Source organism: Glycine soja, chromosome 11 (assembly GCF_004193775.1).
Source record: "Glycine soja cultivar W05 chromosome 11, ASM419377v2, whole genome shotgun sequence".
NCBI classification, from domain to species: Eukaryota; Viridiplantae; Streptophyta; class Magnoliopsida; order Fabales; family Fabaceae; genus Glycine; species Glycine soja.
In genome coordinates this window covers 31,623,510-31,649,290 of record NC_041012.1, presented here as the reverse complement: position 1 = coordinate 31,649,290, position 25,781 = coordinate 31,623,510, and the positions used below count along the sequence as shown (strand labels likewise).

General features: G+C 37.1%; 1 pseudogene; it reads left to right on the top strand.

The window, feature by feature from the left end:
• Window positions 1-21,947: 21,947 nt before the first annotated feature.
• LOC114373176 lies at window positions 21,948-24,511 on the top strand (annotated as a pseudogene).
• The last annotated feature ends 1,270 nt before the right edge of the window (window positions 24,512-25,781 follow it).

Here is a 25,781-nt window from a genome sequence, read left to right as displayed (position 1 = left end):
ATTAAAAAAGAAATAAAAGTTTAGATACACAATTTCACACAATTCTAATTTAAGGCTGTTGTCCTTTGGGACAAACGTGAGAGGTGCTAATACCTTCCTCAAACGTAAATACAACTCCCGAATCTGAAATATTCTTCATGACCGGTTTCCTTCGGTTTTTCCGACATTTTCCACAAATAAACGTTGGTGGCGACTCCGCTCATTTTCCTCCTTTGGAAGACGCACCCGTGAGCCTCGCCTCGCTCGCCCGCAAAAGGGTAGGTTGCGACAGTTGGCGACTCCACTGGGGACTGTTTTTTGTGAGTTAGGCCTATTTTAGGAAAGTGTGGAATTGTGAAAATTTGTGTGTGCATTTTTTTGAACTGTGTAAATATAATAAATGCTATCTATTCCACATTTTTACACTGCATTCTAAGCACCCACGGGTTTGAGTAAAAAGGGGCCCTATACCCGGGTCCATGGGAATCTAAGGAGTGGAGGTGAATCTATGGTCATGCTAGGTCTCCGACTTGCTTGATAATAGTGAAACCTCGTCTAGAGCTTTCTCTCTTTATAATGTGTTGTCGCTAGTATTCCATACCGCCGCAATATTATTATCTTGAGTGATGATACCTCTAGAAAACAACCATGTGAGATATGGATCGTTGGGAGTAGTTATTAGAGACCCCTAGATATTATCCTATAGGTCCCTAAAATAGGGGCACAGAGCAAACACGTTGCGTGCCATTTTTAACACTACCATGCATGTAGACCTAAATGTCATGCACGCCTTTGCTGTATGATTATTTGTGGATATTGCCATGCTATGTGCATCCCTGTGTTATGCTTTTGCGCGTCTACATCATGTCGTCACGCACACGTTGTATGTTGGTCTCGTCTTTTGTCATGGGAAGCCAGAAGATCCATATCACCTTCTTAAACTGCACACATGGGGCACTGCACCCCCAAATGCGCAAGTAAGAAGAGATAATTTTCCGGGCTCTCGTGTCCGTAAATGCATTCATATCATGCATCGCATAAGCATCTCTTCACGACATCATAATGAACATATCATTCCTGCATTTGTCCGTTATCATATTCCAGCATCACATTTTGCATGAGTCATTGCATCATCATGCATATGCGTTTAACATACTTTTTGTTCTACAAACCACATACCTTTTGTTTTCATGTTTGCTCATACATGATCCTTGCATCTTCGTCTGCAAAATGAAAACAAAAAGGGGAGGTGTGAAAATTCATGCTACATTCTTAGTTGCATGTGTGAGGTACTATGAGCCAACCATGTTGGGATCATAAACCCATTTCTAAAAAAAATAATAACAACAAAACAAAATGATTGAGCATGACACCTAATGCGTGGTTAACTAAGAAATGATGTCTCTTCGGGCATCTCAATCTCATAATTACATTTTCCATTCATAGCATGCGTATTCCCGAGTCTTTCATCCCTATGAAATGTTGTTGAAGTATTGGCGATCAAAATTGCCATTCCCTGGGTTATGGGGTTGAACCAAGCTCGTGCTTTTACAAAAAGGTTCATCAAGTCAAGTTGAAGTATGGAAGTAACCATCTTGCGAAAAATTGGGGCAAAAGATGGATCGAGTTACATCGCTGCTTCGTCTACTGCCAAACATATTTAGGACTGTCGATGTCCCTGTTACTTCCAGTTTCACCTTGATGAAGATGTCATGGACCATGTTGAAAATCTAAATTGATTCAACCCCATGTCCTGCGTAAAAATTCGCAATACTTCAACTGGGCATCATTCGCATACATCTATGTTGTTCATTGGTTGCATTGCTCATTGCATTCTTTCCTTGAAAAAAAAACTTAATCATTGTCATAAAAAAGAAAATAACACGCTTTACGACATGGAGGCCATGAAAGAGTAAATTGTCACAATAATGGAGGCCATAATGAGCATGAAGAAGATAATGGAAGCCAATGCGGTTGCAGTTGCCGCTACCAGCGCTATTGTTAAGATGAACCCGATGCCCCCATCTGGCCTCGACCAAATGAATCATCCAACCTCAGATATGGTAGGCAAAGATTTGGGAAGTACGAACGGCCCCATGATGTGCAAATTCAAAATGAGCACGCCTTCCTGCTGTATGGCTTGCCTCCCAAACTGATCATGCACATGTCTCTCAAACCATGGGGGAGACACATGAAATTTCCCACCACAATCTAGCAGACTTTGAGCCTTGCCTCAGAGATGCCACTGAAGGGCAAGCAGTTGGTGGTATACCCATGCCAAACACTTTGGAGGGCCCTCAGTTTTGCCCACAACCACAACCCTTACATTTTACGGTGGGAAGAGCCCCTCCTGCTGTGACTGAAAAGGGAAAGTTGGATCATATAGAGGAAAGGCTCAAGGACATTGAAGGAGGCGGAGATTATGCCTTTGCTAACCTAGAAGAGTTGTTCCTAGTACCCAAACATGGTCATTCCCAAGTTCAAGGTGCCGGACTTTGACAAGTACAAGGGGATTACTTGCCCCAAGAACCATCTAAAGATGTATTGTCGGAAGATGGGGGCATACGTAAAAGATGAGGAATTGTTGATACATTCCTTCCAAGAAAGTCTTACTGGGGTAGCTGTTACCTGGTACACTAACTTGGAACCTTCTCGAGTCCATGCTTGGAAGGACCTAATGGTTGCCTTCGTTAAGCAGTGTCAGTATAATGGCTTTGAATAGGATGCAATTACAGAACGTGTGCAAAAAAAGGGGGCACGGATCTTTCAAAGAATATGCCCAAAGGTGGAAGGATCTGGCAGCCCAAGTGGCACCCCCAATGATGGAAAGGGAGATGATAATCGTGATGGTAGACACATTACCAGTATTCTACTATGAAAATGGTGGGTTACACACCTTCCAGCTTTGCAGATATGGTCTTCGCCGGCAAAAGGATCGAAGTGGGTCTAAAAAGAGGCAAATTTGGTCATCCTGCTTTGATAAAAACTGGGGCAAATGAAGAGGATGAGAATGAGGGAGAAACCCATGTTGTGGCTGTCATTCCTATATGGCCAAGTTTCCCACCAATCCAACAATGTCATTACTCAGCCAATAACAACCCATCTCCTTACCCACCACTCAGTTATCCACAAAGGCCATCCCTAAATCAAACCACAAAACCCACCTACCACACGACCAATGCTAAACACCACCTTTAGCACAAACCAAAACACCAACCAAGAAATGAGTTTTGCAGCAAAAAAAACCTGTAGAATTCACCCCAATTTTGGTGTCCTATGCTGACTTGCTCCCATATCCACTCGATAATGCAATGGTAGCCATAACCTTTGCTAGGTTTCCTCAACCTCCATTTTTCCGAGGATACGACTCGAACGCAACGTGTGCTTGTCATGGATAAGCCCCGGGGCATTCCATTGAGCACTGTATGATCTCAAAGCGTAAGGTGCAAGGTCCAATTGATGCGGGCTGGCTGAAATTTGAGGAGAATCGCATGTAAATCCTAACATTGACAAGCGACACCACACATGGGGAAATTTTGAAAGCTGTTGTTAGATGTCTCTAATGACTCATCAGAATTTTCAAGTTTATGCCACAGTTACAACACTAAATAAATGGATAAATTTGACATCTTTGTCCCTCATCCTCTCATAATTACATCTCTGCTTCCACTGGAATATGGGCGCGAGCCATTGATTTGTTTGCTCAAAACGACCTGCGTTCCTAAGTGTTGACTTCCAAGACCGTTCCATCAGAGATTACTCATCTTGCACGCTGGTGGGGGTGCCGTAAAACAACGAGTAAAGTTCAAAACAAATAAGTTTCAAAATAAAAATAAAATAAAAAAAGGGGTTCAAAAAGAAAAGGAAAAAGAAAAGCATTTGATTGACTGTGTTTCCAAAACGTTCATGTGACCTCATTTTATCATTTTGGAAAGTGTCTTTTTAGAGAGAAGTGAGTTATCAAGAATAGGATGTGGGACAAATGGGCTCAGTTATCTTAAGAAGGGGGGGGGGGTTGAATTAAGATACAAAGACTATTCCCCAATTAAACTTTCACTCTCTCTTTTTGGATTAACAATGCACCCTTAATATGAATTACTCAAAAGACAATTCAAAATAAACTTCTTTAAAGCAAAAGATAAATAGCAATAAATAAAAGAAGTTTAAGGGAAGAGAGGAATGCAAACTTGATTTATATTGGTTCGGCCACTTCCCGTGCCTACGTCCAGTCCTCAAGCAACCCACTTGAGATTTTCCACTCTCTTTGTAAAACTCATTTTACAAAGTCTAAACCACACAGGGACAACCCTTTCCTTGTGTTCAAGAATCCTCTACAACAAGAGACCCACAGTCTCTTAATCCCTTTTCAAAAATAAGAAGAAGAGAATAAGAAATCTCTCTTAAAAGAGATAGATTGTACAATGAAGATCAATCAAAATTCCTTATTGAATATACAAGTGGTTGACCAAGGAATCTTTTTGAGAGGATAAGACATTTCAGTTCAGAAAAACTCTCTTAATCTTTTCAGAGGATAAAACTTTTTGGGCAATGAAAACTCTCTTTATATTCTTGTTTCCGAGTCACATATAAATAGACCCTTGATGGCCATTCATAAACTATTTGAATAGATGTGACTCTTGGAGATTATTTTCTGAAAATCTCCTCTGGTAATCGATTACAAGACTTGTGTAATCGATTACAGGCTTTAAAATTTGAATTAAAATGCTCAATAAACTGTTGGTAATCAATTACCATCCATGCGTAATCAATTACACATTATAAATTTTGAATTCAAATTTTTAGTGACTGTGATAAACATTTTCAGCTGCTGGTAATCGATTACCAGAAAGTAAATCTCAATTTGAAATGATTTAGATAGAATTCTTTGGCCAAACCTTTTGCTTTTTCAATTTGGAAACTTCTTCCTAAGATTCTAGAGATCAACTTGATCATATATCTTGATTTTCGTGGATTCTTGGATTCTTGTCTTGAATAAAACTTAGAAGCACTTGATCCTTTGGCATCATCCAAACATCAAAACATCTTGCTTCTACATAGGAGTCATTTTACTTAATCCATCAACTGAAAAAAATCCTTCAACTATTTCTCGTCCTTGGAAAATTCTTTATGCAAGAATCAACTGCTTCTTTCATTCTTCCCCACTACGAGGTTGTGAAAACAAGACAACGATTGGTACCTTAAAGCCTTACACTGGGGCAATGAAAGGCACCATGCAAAAACCTCAAGCGAACCTAGGGGCAGATTAGAAGTTCTCACCCAATAGGTTCCCAGCTACAAGGTCATGACGAAAGATAACAATTGGTACCTCAAAGCCTTACACTGGGGCAATGAGCGGCATCGAGCGAACATAGGGGCAGATCAATCTGTGTTTTCCAAAAAATTTAAATCAAAATCAAAATCACAAAATAGGGAAAGAATGTCATGAACATTGTACAACTTTTCGTTTCATTGCATTGTTTCATATGAAGTCCATATTTACCAAATTTCAAAGGTTGCATACATATGCATCCCTAAAAATCATATTAACTACATAGATTTCCTACATCTAATGTCCAATCTTTTGAATTTGGGATGATCGGCCCTCTCGATGAGTCAATCTCTTGCTTTCTCATAAGGGTGGACCCTTGGGTACACGCCCTCGCCTTCGGAGGGCTACACGCCCTCGCCTTTAGAGGGCTACATGCCCTCGCCTTTAGAGGGCTACACGCCCTCGCCTTTAGAGGGCTCCATGTCCACACCTTAAGAGAATTTAAGGTCCTCTGCCCTTAAATGCTTAACCGAGACTTGAACTCCCGGTTAAGGGGCCAGTAATTTCCTTTCAACCGTTCCTGGGCCACCTCCTGATCCTGGAGGAGGGCCAACTATGCAAGTACAACCAGAGGAGGAGGCTATCGCGCAGCTACTGTGCATACCGGGGCAAGATTTCACCTGTGTCACTACAAAGAGACGAGTGCGGATCATGGGCACCAACATGACCACTCTTACACAGATATGGATGACGTTGCTACTTAGCAACATTCCATCCAACGACCACAATGTTGATCTCCCCCTGCGGAAGTATTAGTTGGTCTGTGTCATCCCGACATAGGTAAGTATGCATATGGTTCATATGATTTCTGATACCATCTATTGTTTGCAGGGATCGCACCCACAAAGACACCCAATGGACCCGGAGAAGTCCAACAGGGCCCTGGGGTTTCCAGCTCTGGTTATGGGCCTCTGTTAGTCCTACATGGTGCCCATTTCCCCCAGCAAGGTCACGCCATCATGACATAGGTAAGTATGCACATCGCTCAACTGATTTCTGATGTCATCTATTGTTTGCAGGGATCGCGCCCGCAAGACACCCAGTGGACCCGAAGAAGTCCAACAGGGTCTTGGAGCTGCCAGCTCCGATTACGGGCTTCTGTTAGTTCTACGGAGTGCCTGTCGCCTCCAGCAAGGTCATCGGGTGCATGCGTGACCAGTTTTGCATAAAATTTCCTAATCATCATTGTTGCATGTGTATCATGGAAATAATGTGGAACATCCCCTTTATCCCCGAACCGCTGGCCAAACCCTGACATATATCATGTCCAGCTGTTCTACAAACCATGAGCCAAAATCCCAACTTACCATAAACCTTGACCCAGGGTGAGAATGTCAATCCTTACCCTCGAAAGAAAACAAAAAAAGGAAAATTCCCAATCAAAAGAGTGGGAGAAAGCAAAAAAGAAAGAAAATTCCCAATCAAAAGAGTGGAAGAAAGAAAAAAAGAAAAAAAGAAAATTCCCAATCAAAGAGTGGGAGAAAGCAAAAAAGGAAAGAAAATTCCCGATCAAGGATCAAAAGAAAACAGAAGAAACATCCAGAAAGGTCTTTGGACCAGACAATATCTGAACAATACAGAATTGTCACCAAGTAAACAGAAAAAGAAAGGAAAACACGACCTAAAGTGGTCCTCTCCCTTTGATTGCCAACCAAAATCCTGTGCGCTAGCAACTTTCTCACCTCACACTAAACAAAAACAAAAAAAGGAAAAGGCCAAAAGCACTCAAAGCCAAATTTCCCACCAAGAAAAACAAACCATTCCCAAGAAAAAGTCTTATTGATCCATGGTCACGCATGTAATCTTTGATTTGATAGGAAATGATTTTCAAAATCAAGTCATGACATATCTATGGTTTGGAATTAGGATAAAACACTTACCTGTGTGAGATTGATACACTTTGAGTGATTTTCTTCTATTTTTGTTGAACCCAGTGCTTCCTCAAAATGGTCATTTAGAAACGAAATGCTAACATCCAAAATCTCATTTATGGTTATGAGAAAATTTCATCAGCATACTCTCCTTCCCCAATAGACACATTGTTTTTCATCAAAAAATCATATGTTGCTCTGATCAATTGAAGGTTTTGTTTCTTTACTAAAGCATGTCCGCATTTTAGTGAAGAAAACACCAAGACTATTTTTTAGTCTCACAGTTATCAAGAACTACGTAGGTCTGAGTTCCTCATCACAAATTGAGGATACGTAGGAGCAAAAGCCCTGCTTTTGTCGACTACCCCACCTTTTGTTACCATGACCCAAGAGTCCGGTGGCATGCGGAGCCACATGAACATAGGATCCCCAAATTCGTATGTTCCATCATTTATCATTTGTATCTTATCTTGTTGCTATGACTTGGGGGACTAACGTTTGTTTTGTCTTTTCGATTTTCTTTTGTTTTGTGCATACGTTTTGTTTGGACTGTTGCATTAGTGTTTACTTCATTATTGTCGATAATGTTTGTTGAAATTCCAGAACCTTGTAGAGTTTTCCTTTAGGAACGTCGTCCTAAAAATAAAACGAACAAAAAATCATGATAACGCCAAGAATAGAAAAAAGAAAGAGGCGTTGTGAACAAATGTCGTGTCTATATATAGAGAAAAGAAAAGAGTTTTTTATATGTAAAAAATGTATGGAAAGATTTTGTGTGTGTGTAGATAAGGTGTGAAAAGAAATTCTTGTGTGTGAGTAATGAGGGTATATAAAGAAATTTTTGTATACACCACGAGTGTATGTTGAAAAACGAAAAAGAAACCTTTTGAACAGGAATAGAGTTGTTATATAGACCGTGTTGATATAAAGAGAAAGAGTTTTTTATATGTGTGTATATAGAGAAAGTTTGTCGTGTATAGGAATGTAGGTGTACAAAGAAAAGCTTTTCTCATAGATAGCGATGGATGTATAGTTTTTGCAAACAAAAAAATGAAACAAAAAAGAGAAAGAAAGAAAGACCTCGAAGGTCGGCATGTTATGGTCCTAGGAAGCATAAATCATTCGCAGGGAACAAACATATCTTTTGGAAACAAGAGACTGACGTTAAGAGTTTATTTTCCGGAATAACCGAGATAAGAATGGATGGATTCATTGAACCGGTGAAAGAACATAATTTGGAAATATTGGGTCTACTGGTGTAAATCCCAAGCCTTAGTATCACAATGCCATAAACTGGATGCTTGAGTACCCACCTAGCTGTAGCCATGACTAATTTTGCACGTTGTTTCCAAATCATCATTGTTACGCGTGCCTCGTGGAAATAATATGGAAATTCAACCCGAGACCAACACCTTGACACATGAATTTGTTTTGCCCCAGATATCAAAATTGGGCTCGCACAATGAAAAGACCATGTTAAGATGCAACCTTAAGCTACTTTGAACCTTGGCCCATGAAAAGAATCCTCATCCTTTCCCCCGAAGAAAAGGACAGCAGAATCTCCTCAAGGGAGAGCAAATAACTAATGCTAAAACCCGAATTCCTAAACAAAGATCGGAAAGAAAGAAATGAAAAGAAAGAAAAGAAAAGGAAAAGAAGGATTCCCGGTCGAAGATTGGAAGAAAGTAAAAAGGAAAAGATCGGAGGAAAACAAAATAATTCCTTATCAATAACAGAAAGCAAGAAAGAGGACAGGAGATCTTCGGACCAAATAAATTTTCAGCGAGGTAAATAACCGCCGGCAAAGGGAAAACCCATTTTTAAAGTGGTTATTCCTTTGGGATTGCCATTCAAAGTCGCTCTCGACTGGCGATATCCCGCCCCACCTAAACAAAGAGGAAAAGACCGAAACACCCAGCTTCCTCTCCAAAACACTACCTTCGAGAAAATCCTATTGATCTGTGATCGTGCGTGTGATCTTTTGGTTCGATAGGAAATCATGTGCAAAATAAAGTCATGGTGCAGTTATGGTTTGGGATTAGGGTAAAACACTTACCTGTGTGAGTTTTTATATGGTATGAGTGATTTCATTCCCAGTTTCAGTTTGACCCGACGTTTTCCCTGAATGTTCATTTTAAAGCTAAATGTTGACATCCTGCCCTTCATTTTCGGTTACAAGGAAAATTACTTTTGGCATGGGTATATTGTTTCTCTAAAATCTGGTGCTCTCGTGAATGATTTATTTTTCCTTCCTAAAGCATGTTCTCCTTTTACGTGAAAGAACCCGGTGGACCATTCGGTCTTGCCCACAAATCTTATCCGGAGCCCCACGAATTGATTGCCTAGCGCTATTCGTCTATCATCCACCCTCAAATCTTATCCGGAGCCCCATGAATTGATTGTCATTCATGCATCCTCCACCATCGAGTCTGGAGCCCCACGAATTGATTGCCTAGCGTTGTTCGTCTATCCTCCACCCTCAAATCTTATCCGGAGCCCCATGAATTGATTGTCATTCATGCATCCTCCACCATCGAGTCTGGAGCCCCACGAATTGATTGCCTAGTGCTGTTCGTCTATCCTCCACCCTCAAATCTTATCCAGAGCCCCATGAATTGATTGTCATTCATGCATCCTTCACCATCGAGTCTAGAGCCCCACGAATTGATTGCCTAGCGCTGTTCGTCTATCCTCCACCCTCAAATCTTATCCGGAGCCCCATGAATTGATTGTCATTCATGCATCCTCCACCATCGAATTCGGAGCCCCATGAATTGATTGCCTAGCGCTGTTCATGCGTCCCCCGTTATCAAGCACGAAGCCTCCGGTGATTGGAAAATATGGTTTTTTGTTATTTTCTCGATCAGTTCCTTCACCAAATATGTGTATACTTATATATTATGTTATTGGTGTCTTTTGTTTGTGTTTGTTTTGTGTTGTGCAGAGAAAGAAGAAAGAGAGACGGGAGTCATCATAGACTAATCACAGAGAGAGCGAAGATGGACGAAATCAGTGTTTTATCTTTGCTTCCCTCTTATCTCCGATAAAAGGTAAGTAAAGAGGGGCAACTGTCATACCCTAATTTCGTCCGGGGACTATTGTTTGATGGCATGCAACCTTTGGTTGACCGCTTCGAGGTACTTGACACCCTTTGTTAAACAATACGTGAAGTTCCGAGACATGCCAGAAATCAAAAGGAAGCATTGTTACACAATCCGTGAAATTCCGTAACATGCTGGAAATCAAAAGAAAGTATTGTTACGCAATCCGTGAGTTTCTATAACATTCCGAAAGCTAAAAAAGGAGTAATTACATGACCCGTAAGGTTCCATAACCTTACGGAAAGAAAACAAGTATCGTTACGAAATTTGTAAAGTTTCGTAATGTTATGGAAAAGAATCACCAAAAAAGCAAAGGGGGGGTGTATTTAGTAAAAAAAAGGGTGCAAATAGCAACCAGGCCCACTTGGGCCTTCCAGGATGTTCCTCCAGAAGGCGGTTGCTTTTGGAGGAAGCAACCTGGCTCGCCTGGGCGAGCTGGGTGGCAAGCTCCTCCCCTATTTTCCTATAAATAGAGGGAGGAGTGAAGGAGAAAGGGGTTCAGCCTTTTTGGTACTTCAGGATCACTTAAAATTAGTGAGAAAAATTGTTTCCGTGAAGAAAATCCAAGCCGAGGCACTTTCGTAACGTTTCCGTGAGTGATTTCGCGACGATTTTCAACCATTCTTGGTCGTTCGTCGTTCGTTCTTCGTCGTTCTTGGAAACCGAAAAGAGGTAAAACAATAATATAATAGTAAAAAAATATCTTTTAGTAAAATAAACCAAAAAAATCCATCGGACATTTCTCTTTGGGATTTCTCTTTCTTAATTGAATTGACTAATAACTAAAGTGAAACTAAGGCTAAAATCAACTCGCAAAGTCAAGCTCGTCCGCAAAAAATCACTAAAAAGGATTTTAAGGTTCGATACCTCAGTTTTCTCACCAAGTAAAAATGGATCATGTTAAGGTCCAACACCTTAAAAGGACCACCTTCCAAGTAAAAAGAATCGCTTGATTCGCCTTTTTGAAAGAACTACGTAGGTCTGATTTCCTCTTCGATGGAGGGTACGTAGGAGCAAGAGCCCCGCTTTTGTCGACCTCAAAAATTATAAAAGAAATAAAAGTTTAGATACACAATTTCACACAATTCTAATTTAAGGCTGTTGTCCTTTGGGACAAACGTGAGAGGTGCTAATACCTTCCTCAAACGTAAATACAACTCCCGAATCTGGAATATTCTTCATGACCGGTTTCCTTCGGTTTTTCCGACGTTTTCCACAAATAAATGTTGGTGGCGACTCCACGCATTTTCCTCCTTTGGAAGACGTACCCGTGAGCCTCACCTCGCTCGCCCGCAAAAGGGTAGGTTGCGACACTATGGACAATGTTTTTAAGGACATGAACGGATCTAGGTTTTGAGGTTTGGGGGCAGTTGCTCCCCAAGATTTTTTATTTTTTAATATGTACAACTACATGCATATAAACTACATGAATAGATAATTAGAACAATTAGCACATATACTGCTTATATTCTAACTTGTTCGTGTGAAATGTAAAGTAGAAAACAAATTAAGAGATGCGAGTGGATCAAGAGACATTGGATTGTTTCAGCTTAACCAATGGTCTTGAATTCAAGTTCTACATATGTTGTTCAATGACAGTTTTGTTGTCCATAATGATGATTCTATCCAACTTAGGTTTCCTCCAATGGAAAATACATTTGGTTCAAGCGATATATTTGTGACATACATTGCAGTTTTCTCCAAGGGTGTGTTTGACAATGAGATTGACATCATTTTATGATTCCTATCTATAAGCTCTAGTCAAATATCATCTCATAATCCAAATATAGATTAGACAATGAATAAGTCTCTTGCAAAGTATTGATTCATAAGGTGTTGAAGAAGTTGTTGGCTTGGAAAGGATAGTTAACTCTTACCTATTAGCTTTCATTTGTTTATAGTAAATAATTGGGTGAGAATTAAAAGATACTGATTATTTAGGACAAAAAAGAAGTGAGTTGAAAGAAAAAGGGAGGGAATTGAAAGGAAGGTAAGGGCAGTTGAGGTTATATTATATAGAGAAAAGGCAGTGGCAAGAGAGACCCTGCAGGGCAGGGTGGTCTATTTTTCATTTTCTCTTAGTTTAGCCATTTGCTTTTCTTTTTCTTACCTTACGGCCGGGGGCCATCCACAACACACTCAATCAATGGCAATAAAAGTAAAAAAAAAAATAAGTGTACACTCTCCCCCATATTGGCATTTCTCTGCTACAACTAGCTAGCCTTAGTTAAGCCCTTACCCATATTTGATTGTAGTTTTATGATAGCAGTCATAAACATGAGTAAAAACCATCAACTAATCCCATTCAAAGCCAAGGCAATGATTACACATAGACTTGGATTCTCTCAAGTGAAAATGTGTATCAAGTTTGGATCTATCTGCCCTTTTGAGTTAAAGTATCTGATAAATTTAACTAGTTTTAAATCAAGGGTAGATACAAACCTACAATAACAATAACTAGTTTTAAACCAAGAACTCAATAACAATATTACAATATATCTGTAAATGAAAAGACTTATAGAAGCTGAGCATAAAAAAAATAGATTTGCTCAATTAAATTAATCCACATTATAAGGGGGTCATAGAAGATAAAATTGATGCAAAACAGTAGTAAATGCTAACAAATATTGAAACTCAAGGAAATCAAGAGATCCCAGAGTTGTATCACATTGTTGCTAAAATATCATTTCAGGACAAAGAGCATATTGTTATGAACCAAGTATCCCAAAAGCTTAAGCTATTATGTGAAGGCACATGAATGGTTTTATACTATATTAAATCTTTAACATGCCCTCTCATGAATGGTTTCATACTATATTAAAGCTAGCATGGTGCATTTTAACCACAAACACCCATGCTCCTCCGCCATGGCCTAGACCACAACCCCAAACCCCAATGCTCCTTCCGCCACACCTCAAACCCAATGTCATCAACACCCACACTCACTCCGACCCCAATAGAATTCAACAAAGAAGACATCAAAATGCAAGAGTGGGGTTCATACCTTCTAATGATGAGAGTAATGTGGAGGAGTTCAAACTTTGACGTCGACAGGGGCACGATGGTCTTCAGAAGACGACGGTGATTGCAGGTTCAATAAGACGAGGTTTAAAGCTAGGTAAGGCGTGAGACTGTTTTAGAGACTTGATTAGAACGACGTGCAATCACTAACCATACAAAGACGGCTTTCAGGACTAGACCGTCTTTGTATGGTAATAAAAAAAATTTACAAGTTTGCCATCAAACAATATTTAAAGACGGGTTTGCGCAAACGTCTTCATTTTGTTCCTATTAATTACAAAAATGTCACCGCCGCACTTTCTAAGATGGTCCTTTACAACCGTCTTAGAATCACCGACATAAAAAGCTAAATTTTTAGTAGTGTTTCTTCGAATTCAAAGTCACGGGGGTTTTACTTTTACATATTATTGTTGTGTGTGATTTGTTAATCCATTCTTGGATGCCTTTATAATGATCTTATGCACATGACATGTTTCTTTCATGTAAATCAGCTTTCTTTACCGGATTAAGGAAATAAGACAAAAAAATTTGAATTATATAATTGCCTTTTCATAGTTTCTTTTCTTTGATTATCCGTAAAGATTTCTTTCAGGAATTAATACATGATTTATTATTTTTCTAATTTCTTTCATGAACTTGTGATAGCATTATTTACGGATGCGATATTTACTTGTTGTAATTTAAGTATAAATCAATGATAATGTTAAATATAATTTAAGAATATGATATTTATTTACTGTAATTAATATTTTATATTTTTTTTGCTATCATGATTGGCTATAAATTTAGAAGTAATAAATCATTCCCATTTATTTGCATGTCTAGTAATTATTTTAATTAAATTGACTGACCCAATATATTGTCAAAGTAATCTCTATTGTGAAAATTGAAATTACATAGATTTTTGTATGGGAATATTTATGCAAATTACGTTCAATCCAAAGAAGACACAATTTGACCAAATAATAACATACATGTGATGAAATTACATAGATTTTTATATGAATAATAGTCGGTCAAAAGAAAGACTATTATTTGATAGAACTAATTATCAACATTTGATCATTTCGTTGAGAGTATCAATTAAAAATTAATTTCTCTGTACAAAGACTAGGAATTAATGTTGTGCTAGTTATCTTGTGATGAGTCTGTTATGCAAGATCTTTACACGTCTTGTTACACACACACACACACACATACACACACACACACATCTATATATATATATATATATATATATATATATATATATATATATATATGAGCATGTTATTAATTTTGTGTTCTCTATTTAGTTAAATTGTTAGTGCTGCAAATGTATATGCTCAAGTGAATTCTATCCTAATGTTGAATAAGACTACCTTTAAGGTCTGAAAGGAAGTCGTAGAAATTTTTCTTGGATGTATGGATTTGGACTTGTCACTGAGGACATCATGATCCATTTCCACTCCGAAAAACTCTAATGAGGGGAAACTTAAGAAATGGGATTGGTGCAACTAAATGTGTCTTATGATCAAGAAGCATTCTATTATAGAGAAGCATTTCGAGGCTCTATTTCTAAAGGTCAAAGTGCAAATAAATTTATTGAGGAAATTGAGCAATACTTTTCCAAAAATGAAAAGGCGGAGAGACGAGTAACCTTTTGGTTAAACTCATCTCCATGAAGTACAAGGGCAAAGAAAACATCAAGGAGTACATTATGGAAATGTCTAATCTTGCATCGAAACTTAAGTCACTTAAGTTAGAGCTTGGTGAAGACATGCTCTAGCAATTGGTTTTGATCTCACTTCCTACACACTTTGGGCAGTTCAAAGTGAGTTATGATACTCATAAGGACAAATGGTATGGTCCCTCAATAAGCTTATATCTCACTGTGTTCAAGAGGAAGAGAGACTACAAAGAGATAGGACTAAGAGTGCTTACTTGACTCTAACCTATCAAAATAAGAAAAGGAAGAAGATTAAGGATGTTGTGGAAGGGTCTTCTCAGCAAAGGAAACAAAATAGGGTTGGGGAATTTACCTGCTACTTTTGCAAGAAGTCGGAGCACATGAAGAAAGGGTGTCCAGTATGCTAGTTGGCATGTAAAGAAAGATAAATTTCTTACTTTAGTTTGTCTCGAAGTTAATTTGGCTTTTGTACCTAAGGATATTTGGTGGATGGATTCTGGTGCTACTACTCACATAAGTATGTCTTTACAGGGTTGCCTATAAAGTCGACCGCCAAGTGATGATGAAAGATTCATCTTTGTGGGAGATGAAAAAAAGGTTGTAGTAGAGGCTATTGGAACTTTCAGATTGTTGTTGAAGACTAAATTTTATTTGGATTTATTTGAGACTTTTGTTGTACCGTCTTTTAGGCGGAACTTGATTTCTATTTCTAGTTTGGACAAATTTGGATTTTCATTTTCTTTTAGAAATAATAAAGTTAGTCTCTACCAAAATTCAAATATTGTTGGTTCTAGTTCTTTAATTGATAATCTTTACATGCTTGATGTTGTTAGTTCCTATAATGAAATGCTACAAACAAGTTCAGATGGTACAAAACAAAAATTGAATGAGAATTGAGCCACCTTATGGCACAGTCCTTAGGTCATATATCTAAATAGAGAATTTAGAGACTTGTGTGGGATGAAATTCTTGATCCCTTCGATTTATCAGACTTTGAAGTTTATGTTGAGTGCATAAAGGAAAAACGAACAAACATAAGAAAATTAGATGCCGAAAGAGCTAAGGACGTCTTAGAACTAATACATACGAATATTTGTGGTCCTTTCCCTACGACTTCTTGGAATGGACAACAATATTTCATTACTTTCATAAATGACTGCTCTAGATATGGTTACGTATATTTGATACATGAGAAGTCCTAATCCCTAGACATTTTTAAGACCTTTAAGGCTTAAGTTGAACTTCAACTTGGAAAGAAAATTAAGGCTATCAAATCTGACCGTGGTGGTGAGTACTATGGCAGATATGACAGATCAGGAAAACAATGTCCAGGGCCTTTTGCGCTTTTCCTAAAAGAGTGTAGAATTGTTCCGCAATACACAATGTCAGGCAAACCTAGCATGAATGGTATAGCAGAATGAACAAATTGAACTCTTAAGGATATGGTTAGGAGTATGATTAATCATTCTTTTTCCAGAGTCGCTTTGGAGAGAAGCCTTAAAGACTATAGTTTACATCCTTAATAGGGTATCAAGTAAAGTATCTAACAAAACCCCTTATGAACTTTAGACTGGCAAAAGGCCAAGCATTAAACGCTTGCACATTTTGGGTTGTCCAATTGTGGCACGACCTTATAGGCTACATGAAAGAAAACTAGATTCAAGAACAATTAATTGTTATTTTGTTGGCTATACTGAATACCCTTAGGGCTATAAGTTTTACAATCCCACTTCAAGATCCTTTTTCAAGATGGGAAATGCAAGATTTCTTAAGGAAGTTGAGTTTGGGAGGGAAGAGAACATAAGGAATGTTGTCTTTGAAAACCTGTTATTTATAGTGATCAAGTTCTCATACCTATTGTTAGTCGTTGTTTACGACTAACTTTTGTATAGAAAATTTTTCCAAAATGTATATAAATCTCCCAATTTATGGTTCTTTTTGGTAGGATTGTAAATAAAATTGCTTTGTTTTGAAGTCTGCTCAGTAGAAGCCTTTTTACATGGAATTAATGTTAAATTTTCTTTAATTTCAAACAAAAATGAGCTATTATGATGAAGTGCCAAACGAGTCATCGCACTACGCAAGCTCAATGCGCTTAGCACGCATAAATGGCTAAGCCCAGCACCAGCGCGCTTAGAGAGTAAAGGGGAATCTGGAAAGACATCTGCTACGCAAGCACGCGCTTAGCGCATTATCAGCTTGCTAAGCGAGTCGTCTATCGCTTTCCAGGCTTAGCGCGAGATTGGCGCTAAGCTCAAATTCACTTACTCGCGCTAAGCGCGAGAATGGCGCTAGGCGCAACGTCGAGACCAGGAAGCCCTTTTTAAGCCTGATTTGCACAGAATTGAGAGAGCCAAGAGAATTGTTCACTACTTAAAGGCCTAAAGATAGTGAATTTCAGAGAGTGTAGAGTAGAGCAAGGGGCCAAGTTTTCATATTTTAGGGAGATTAGTGAGTTTTTGAGTGATTGTGAGATTCCTAGAGGTGGAGGAGACATCCCCACTCCTTTGTAAGCAAGCAATTTCTCTTGATTCCTCTTCTTCAGTGTAAAAGGAGCTTCCTTGCCATGAAAGGCTAAAACCCTCAGTTGGGGATTCTTATTGAGTAGTTGATGTAAACTCTTTTTCATATCTAATTAAGGTTATTTTATGTGTTCACTGCTTCTATCTATGTTTATTGTATGCATGCTTGTGGCTTGATCACCCATTTGTGTGTGCTGTTAGGGACTTTAGCATTGGGAAATGTACTGTTTCCTTAGAACTTGATAGAGCAGGGACTAAATAATTGCATTGCTAGGGATAGTGTGCAGGGTTTTAGTTTTCTTTATTATGTTGTGAGTATAATGCTGTTTAAATTAGGCTAAGTTCAACAAGAGGGATCTGCGAATGAAGTTTGATTTAAATTAGTCCAAACTCTGGAGGAATCGGTGTTTGGTATTTTTGTCCTCAGCATAGAACACAGGAACATCTTTAATTAGAAAAACATCTTTAATTACATCAACTTACTCAGTAAGAGGACCCAACACCTTTAGATATTTGTTTCCACACTTACTTGTTCTCGTTTATTGCTTTTACTTAGGATAGAACATACTTTAGCTTTAATTCACAATCATTAATTTTTGTTTGCAAATGCTTGCTTACTTAACAAAACTTTGCTAAATTAACAAGTTCCCTGTGTTTGATACTCAGTTCATTCCGTTTTAATTATTTTACTTGGTGACCCGGTGCGCTTGCCGGTAAGACCACTCCCATATAAAAACAAGTAATACCAATTTGGAAGAGGGAGTAAACAAGTATTCTGGTCGAACACCTATTAATGCTCAAGACACAACTCTGGTAATAGAAAAAATGTTCAAACTATTATTGATGACATTGTCCTAGAACAAGACAACAATGAGGGTCTCCCTCAAATACCCACAGAGCAACCTCAAGAAGTGCCATTAAGAAGATCCATTAGAGAGAGGAGAAGTGAAATCCCAAATGATTATATTATCTTTCTCTCAGAATACGAGAATGGTGTTGGTTTAACAGAGGAAGATCCAATCAACTTCTGCCAAGCTATGTGGTTCTAACTCTCAAAATTAGATTGATGTCATGAAGGATGAAATGAAGTCTATGCAAGACAACAACCTTTGGGATCTCATTGAATTGCCTGAAGGTATGAAACCTATTAGTTGTAAATGGATATTTAAAACCAAGAAGGATTCAAAGGCTAATATTTGAAGATATGAAGCTCACCTAGTCGCTAAAGGCTTCACTCAAAAGGAAGGCATCGACTATAAAGACCTTTTCTCTAGTATCTTCAGAGGATTCTTTTAGAATAATAATGGCACTGATAGCTCATTTTGATCTAGAGCTGCATCAGATGGATATCAAGACTGTATTTCTAAATGGTGACATTGAATAAACGATTTATATGGTGCAACCAAAAAACTTTGTGTCAGGTGACTCAAAGTTTATGGTGTGCAAACTGAAGAAATCCTTCTATGGTCTCAAACAGGCTCCCTGTCAATGGTATTATAAGTTCCATCAAGTCATTACCTCATATGATATTGAGGCAAATGCAGTTGATGATTGTGTATATCATAAGTTCAGTTGGATTATATACATATTCTTGGTATTATATGTCTATAATATACTACTTGCTAGCAATGATATAGGCTTCTTGCAAGAGACCAAGAGATTTCTAATGAAATTTTTTGAAATGAAAGATCTTGGGAAAGCCTCTTTTGTGTTAGGTATCAAGATACTAGGAGATCAATCTTAAGGTATCCTAAGGTTGTCACATGAGAACTATATTGATAAGGTCCTAGATAGATTTAGCATATAAAATAGTAAACCAGGAGATACCCCAATAGCTAAAGTAGATAAATTCAATCTCAAACAATGCCCCAATAATGACCTTGAAAGAACTGAGATATAAAAGATTCACTATTCTTCAGCAGTAGGAAGTTTGATGTACTCTCAAGTTTGTACTTGTCCCAACATAGCTTTTTTTGTCGTAGGAGTTTTGGGAAGATACTTGAGTGATCCTAGAATGCAGCACTAGAAGGCAACAAAATGCGTGATGCGTTACTTGAATAGAACAAAATGGTACATGCTTATTTATCATGAGTCTGAGAATTTAGAGATCAATGGGTACTCAGACTTTGATTTTGCTGGATCTCAAGACAAGAAACACTATACATCTGGATACATATATATGTTGGCTGAAGGAGCTATCTCTTGGAAGTTTGCTAAACAGGCTCTCATAACTTCTTTGACCATGGTTGTAGAGTTTGTTGCTTATTTTGAGGCATCCAACCATGGGATATGACTGCGAAAATTTGTCACTAGTTTGCGTGTGGTTGATGGCATTCAAAGACCATTGAGGATTTATTGTGATAATAAGTTTGTAGTTCAATATTCAAACAACAATAGAAGTACAACCAAGTCAAAATTTATTGACATCAAGTTTTTGATTGTTAAGGAAAAAGTTCAGAATAGGCAGATTTCCATAAAACACACAGAAACTGATTCCATGCTACCTGACCCACATACTAAAGGTTTGGTATCCTATGTTTTTCATATATTTGTATTGTTTGAATTTTCTGCAAAAATAAAGTTGATGTTTTTCATTATATTCCGAGCTTGTTTTGTGTGCAATATTTATATGTTGCATTAGGATTAATCTCTATAAAGAATAAAGTTTGGACAATTTGAAAATAAATATGATTAAGATCACATTGCATGTAATTAATTTCCATGTCACTTATCCATATTTGATCTATATCATCAAGTATGAGTGATAATGATGGTTATTGTGGCTTAGTCATTTTAGGTTGTCATGAAAACCACAATGAGTCCTTATTGTTATATGAGATGGACCAAATTTTTTAAAGGAAAGTTTTAAAGTAAATAACATACGATTGCACACTTAAAAAGTTTTGTGGTATAAATGTCTAAATTTAATATGAAACTCAAGTGGGAGATTGTTAAGAATTTTATGATTCCTAATTAATTAATATGGGCTGCATATTATATTATCATTTATATTTGTTATTTACATTTAGATGCACTTAATATAAGTGATCTAATTTAGTAAGTCTATTAGGCTGCCAATAGAAAATTGATATGGGTTTAATGAGCGAAAATCAGTTTGACCCATTAGAGGATAATGAAAATCCTAATATGTTTAAAACCTGAGGCACAATTATGGTCCTTAACACACCAAATCAAGAAATGGTTTCTCCTCTTCCCATCTGAAGAGAAAACAACAGACCGATAAGAAATAAGGTGATTTGATTGAGAAAGGTCATTACACCAATTGTTCATGACCATTGTCAAGATTTCGCTGCGTTTGTTTGATCAATCATTATGAATTCAAGTATTTCTTAAATCCTTCTCGATAATTTGACATAATGTATTTGTTGTTCATATGATATTTTATATGGTTTATTATAATCCCAACAACATTTTCTTATTTGATTTCTGAGACTGATTCTATTTCACAGAGACAGAATTGTCCGTGTCTAATAAAAGACGCAGATTAATGGTCCGACTCTAAATATTCAAAGACTCCCAATACGCGACAACTTTGTTTTTGTCCCAAAGTCTGTCTCTGAATAGCTAAGAGATAGAAAGAATGGGTATTAGAGATGAAAAATTGTCTCTATATAAGATTTTTGTAGAATTTATACTAGATTTCACATATTCACAATAATGTATATAGCAAGATTGTAATAATTCAAAAAAAAAAGAATCTTACTTTATGACAAAAACTCTATGAAGTGATCGACCAATTTTAATTTAAGGATTAAGGAGTGTGATTAACATAATAATATGCAACAACATTTTTTTAACACATTATTATTAGTTAAAATTTATTAAATTTATAATATCATTCGTTAGACTCATTAAATAAAATCTAAAACTTGTAAAATTTAATATTTCTAATGTGGTTTCATTTCTTATTTAATTAGTCTTACATGTGATTTTGTAGATTTTAATAAATTTGAAATTGTTGCCATTCAAAATATGTTGGCTGAAATTGGTTAGCCAATGGGGTAAAGATAAGAGCCCAAATTAGTTAGCTGAAATTATTTGTTTTGAAGTTGTTTTGTATTCCTTTTATTTTCACCTTCAAACAAGTGGCTCCTTTAAGTAAATTGAGAGTCCATATCCAATAGAAAGACAAAAATTTTCTTTTGACATTTAAATCGCTTGATTCAAAGTTAGTCAAATTACGTTCGGCTAATCATTGAATATTCATGTGACAACACAACTAAAAATAGAAAGTGATTAAGGAGGAGTGTGACTTGTATCTTAATTTTCAACCGGCCTTGCAAACTTTGGCTACATATGGTGGTCTTTATTTAAATGGACGTAATTAACAAGCCTGCTACAACTTTTACCTTCCCATCACATTGGCCTTAAATATGTCTGTCACATAAGCTCAATAACTAAAGCATCATAATTTCAATTACCCTCAGAACTCAAATGGGTGGTGATGATCACACGAAAACTGATCTGCAGGCAAAGCCAAAACAGCAAGTTCAACTACTTGAAGAACTTTACCAAGGAATCCCAGATGAATCTGTTAACCTTACCTTTCAAGACCTAGCCAATGTGAATTCATCAAACAACACAATGGCCACTAATGAACGCGTTTCTGATCAAGGAGGTATAATTAGCAACTCTACAAAGGTACCATCACCTTCTCTTTCTACAGTGCCTAGTCTTGACATCAAAAAAGGCTTGGGGGCATCCAATCACAACCATCACCACCATGAAAAAAACTACAGTCATCACCATCATCATCATCAGGAATTTGGTCATAGAGGTGGTGGTGAGTCACCATGGGGTCGTTTTAGCCATGCAAGTGGTGGTGTACCAAGTAGGGCTGGTGAGTATAGCATGAGCTATGATGGTATGAAGAGCGGTGAGAGTTTTGCTTCCAGAAAAGGAGGTTCTGGTTGACGAAGGCGGCCGGGGATTCCTCACTCTAAGATTTGCACCATTTGCAGTGACTATGTTTATCTTTTCAGGACTAGATGTCTGGTATGTCTTTCTATAATACTACTTACAAAGTTACAATTCCATAGCTTGAAATTAAATGAAAAGATTTATAATTTCATTTTTATTCATGCATATTGAGAGTAAGGGCGATGTTATTAGTACATTACAAGTTACAAAATTATTATTACATTATTTCAATCTTTCAATAATGGTAATGTATATAAGAAGGGACTGTATAATTAAGTAAAGTTTAACTTAATTTCACAACTTTTATGATAGTTGAATGATATTTCTGGGGCATGCAGGTATGTGGCAGGGTTTATTGCAGGCAATGTGTAGAAATAGGCATGGGAGATTTGACAGAAGGAAGAAAGTGTATGGAGTGCCTTGGATTGAGATTCAGCCAAAGGTAATGATTTCCTAATCCAGTGTTTTAAGTGAGAAGGTACAATTTTTTAATAGAAAAGTTAAATTCTACATATAATTTTTTTTAAAAAAAAAAAATCATCCCCTGATTCCACTTATTCTTTAGTAAGTCTCACTTTTTGTTAAGTAAAATCTACACATTTGATAATTAAAAATACGTTAGAAATTAAAATGTGTTTGCTAGCATTTTTTTATGAAAATTTCCTTTGTACATGATGTAATTGGTGTATAAGAGAATTTAAGCATGTACCTTCAAAATCTGAAAAGAAAAACAAAATTGTCATCAATTAACTACATTTCTCATTCAAGTTAACTACTCGTGGCAACCCTACCGGTTCATATTGTTTAGGGAAAAATTCCAAGCATTTACAACCATGACAGATTAGTGCTAGTTTAATTTAAAAACATCTATCCTGTCATGCATGTTGGATTTTAGTTATAAACCTCTAACAGACTTTGGTTATTAGATAATTGTTTCTACATGAGTCATGAAACGGCATTTGCGTTTGTTTGCCGTCTCTTGTCCCCACAAGAAAACAACAATGCTGTTGTGTAGACAATTAGTAAAGAAATTATGCATACGTCCAAGCCAAAATTGGTCTTAATCAAACACATATAGAACATGAAGAAAAATGTGACATACTCATTAGTCATCACGCGAGATTAACTATGATTAATGCCAGTTATATATTTTTTAAACCTAGAAGAAATTAGATAGGCAGTGTAATTCAATTTTTTTAGAATTTAATTAGAATATAATGTTACATTTTCATCTAATTATGAAATGTTACGTTTAACTAGTTGGTCGACAATGTAAAAGTCTATAGGTCTTCAACAATATATTAAAATTAAATTCTTTGGTTGATGGTTCATTCTCCTTTGCCAATTGGTGTTCAGTTTGTGTTTCTCAGCTTAGTTGTATTGTTGTGGCATCTGAATGTGCTTTTATGTTTGAAATTGGTATGCTGATTTATGCCCTTCTAATAATATTATAATTTGCCTTTAATTTTTTTTTTATTATACAACACGTTCATCAAAGGTGAGATATATATGTTGTTAATTTTTAAACGTGTTTGATTATAAGTTAGAAGTGTTTTTGAGAGTTTTTTTTTACTAAAAATATAAATTTTGTTTCAGTAGAGAAACTCTTAAAAATATTTCGAACCTTGGATTCAAATTAACAGACTCAAAAATACTTAGCTAGCTTCAAATTAATCTTGAAATGTAAGTTATATATTCTAGGCTCTTTGTGTACATAGCTAGCTTTAAATTAATCTTGGAATATAAATTATTTGTGGGATATGGTTGTTTTAATTTGACACAGGTACATAGAAAGAGCAGGGATGGCAGGGTGTTGCGGTCTGAGGTATCCAAGTACATTGAAGCATGTTGAGCTCAATTGGGCTGAGAAAGGACCAAGGAGGAGAGGTGATAGAGGCCATAATAATGGTCACCATCGTATGGCCTCCACAAGACCAAGAAACCCTGCAAACCAAAGGAGTCCTCTTTCTATTGCCAGCACTGAAGCCTCCTTTGTCATGTCTGCAACCCATTCTCCCTTCTCAGCTCATCACCACCACATCCCTCTTTGAAAAATTTAGCGTTGTGTAAAATTTATTTTTTTTTATTTTTTATCTTTAAAATATTTTAAATAGTGTTTTAAAAATAAAAAATTATTGAATAATAAAAAAATATTATCTGAAACACACTACTAAAAAAATCTGTTTTTACGACGCACATTCTAAGGCGGTTCTCTGGAACCGTCTTAGAATGTGCGTCGGTGACATTTTTGTAATTAACGTCAATATAATTATAACGGTCTATGCCACCCGTCTTTGTAGGTAGGCCACGATGGCATTTTTGTAATTCGAAGACTTTATTCTAAGACGAGTGTCATTAGAAAACGTCGTTGTTAGTTTAGAAAAAAAAAGTTATACGCGTTCTGAACCCTAAGCAAGGTCACAACCTCGAAGCTGAGTTCTTTCTACTGTGCTGCATCAACAGTTATACGACGACAATGACTGTGACCTAAAATCACCTCTGAAGAAACCCGATTCCGCATCCACCCCCAGTCCCACCGCGTGCGGCGTCAAAGAGGATTTCTCCGTGCTCACCAACAACGAAGAAGAAGAAGATGTAATTGCCGGTATCCGAAATGATTTCACAGAGTTAGTAGCAAGTTCAAGAACGGGATCTTCAAAATCTGCGAGGCTCACTGTAACTCCTAACTTCCCAGATTGTCATCTTCCTCTTCAGTCATCTACTTTTCCTCTTTTCTCTCCGGTGATTGTTGGAACTCAAAGAGCTTCTTTGATGGAATAGGTTAGTAAAACACATTGCATTTTGAAGCTTCAGTTTCACTTTTGAGTTTCGATTCTTTCCCTTTACTCAGCGTATGTGTGCGTTTTGTGAATTTTTGCAGTACGAAAAGGTTGAGAAGATAGGGTCGCGACCGCGTCACCAACGAGACCATCGCGTTGAAGAAGATTCGCCTCGAGCAGGAGGATGAGGGGGTTCCCAGCACCGCCATTCACGAGATTTCTCTCTTGAAAGAAATGCAGCACAAGAACATTGTTAGGTATATAGTATATCTGAAGAATGTGTTGGTTTGTGCAATTCATGTGCTGAGAAAGAATATTATATGGACATAGTTATAGAAATTAGAAAATTTGGAAGATTTAATGTTCGGTGTGAGCCTCGGTGTCTCGACATGGTGTTCATTTTGTGTTGTTTTTTGGTTCTATTATATTGTCTGACAAACCCTGCAGCTGTGAATTGTTCGTGTATGTGACATTTGGATGCATCAATAATTTTTTAACATTATCATTTTTGAGTCTGGCTGTTTATGTAAAGAAAAAAATACCATACTTAATGTCCCTATGTTTTCCA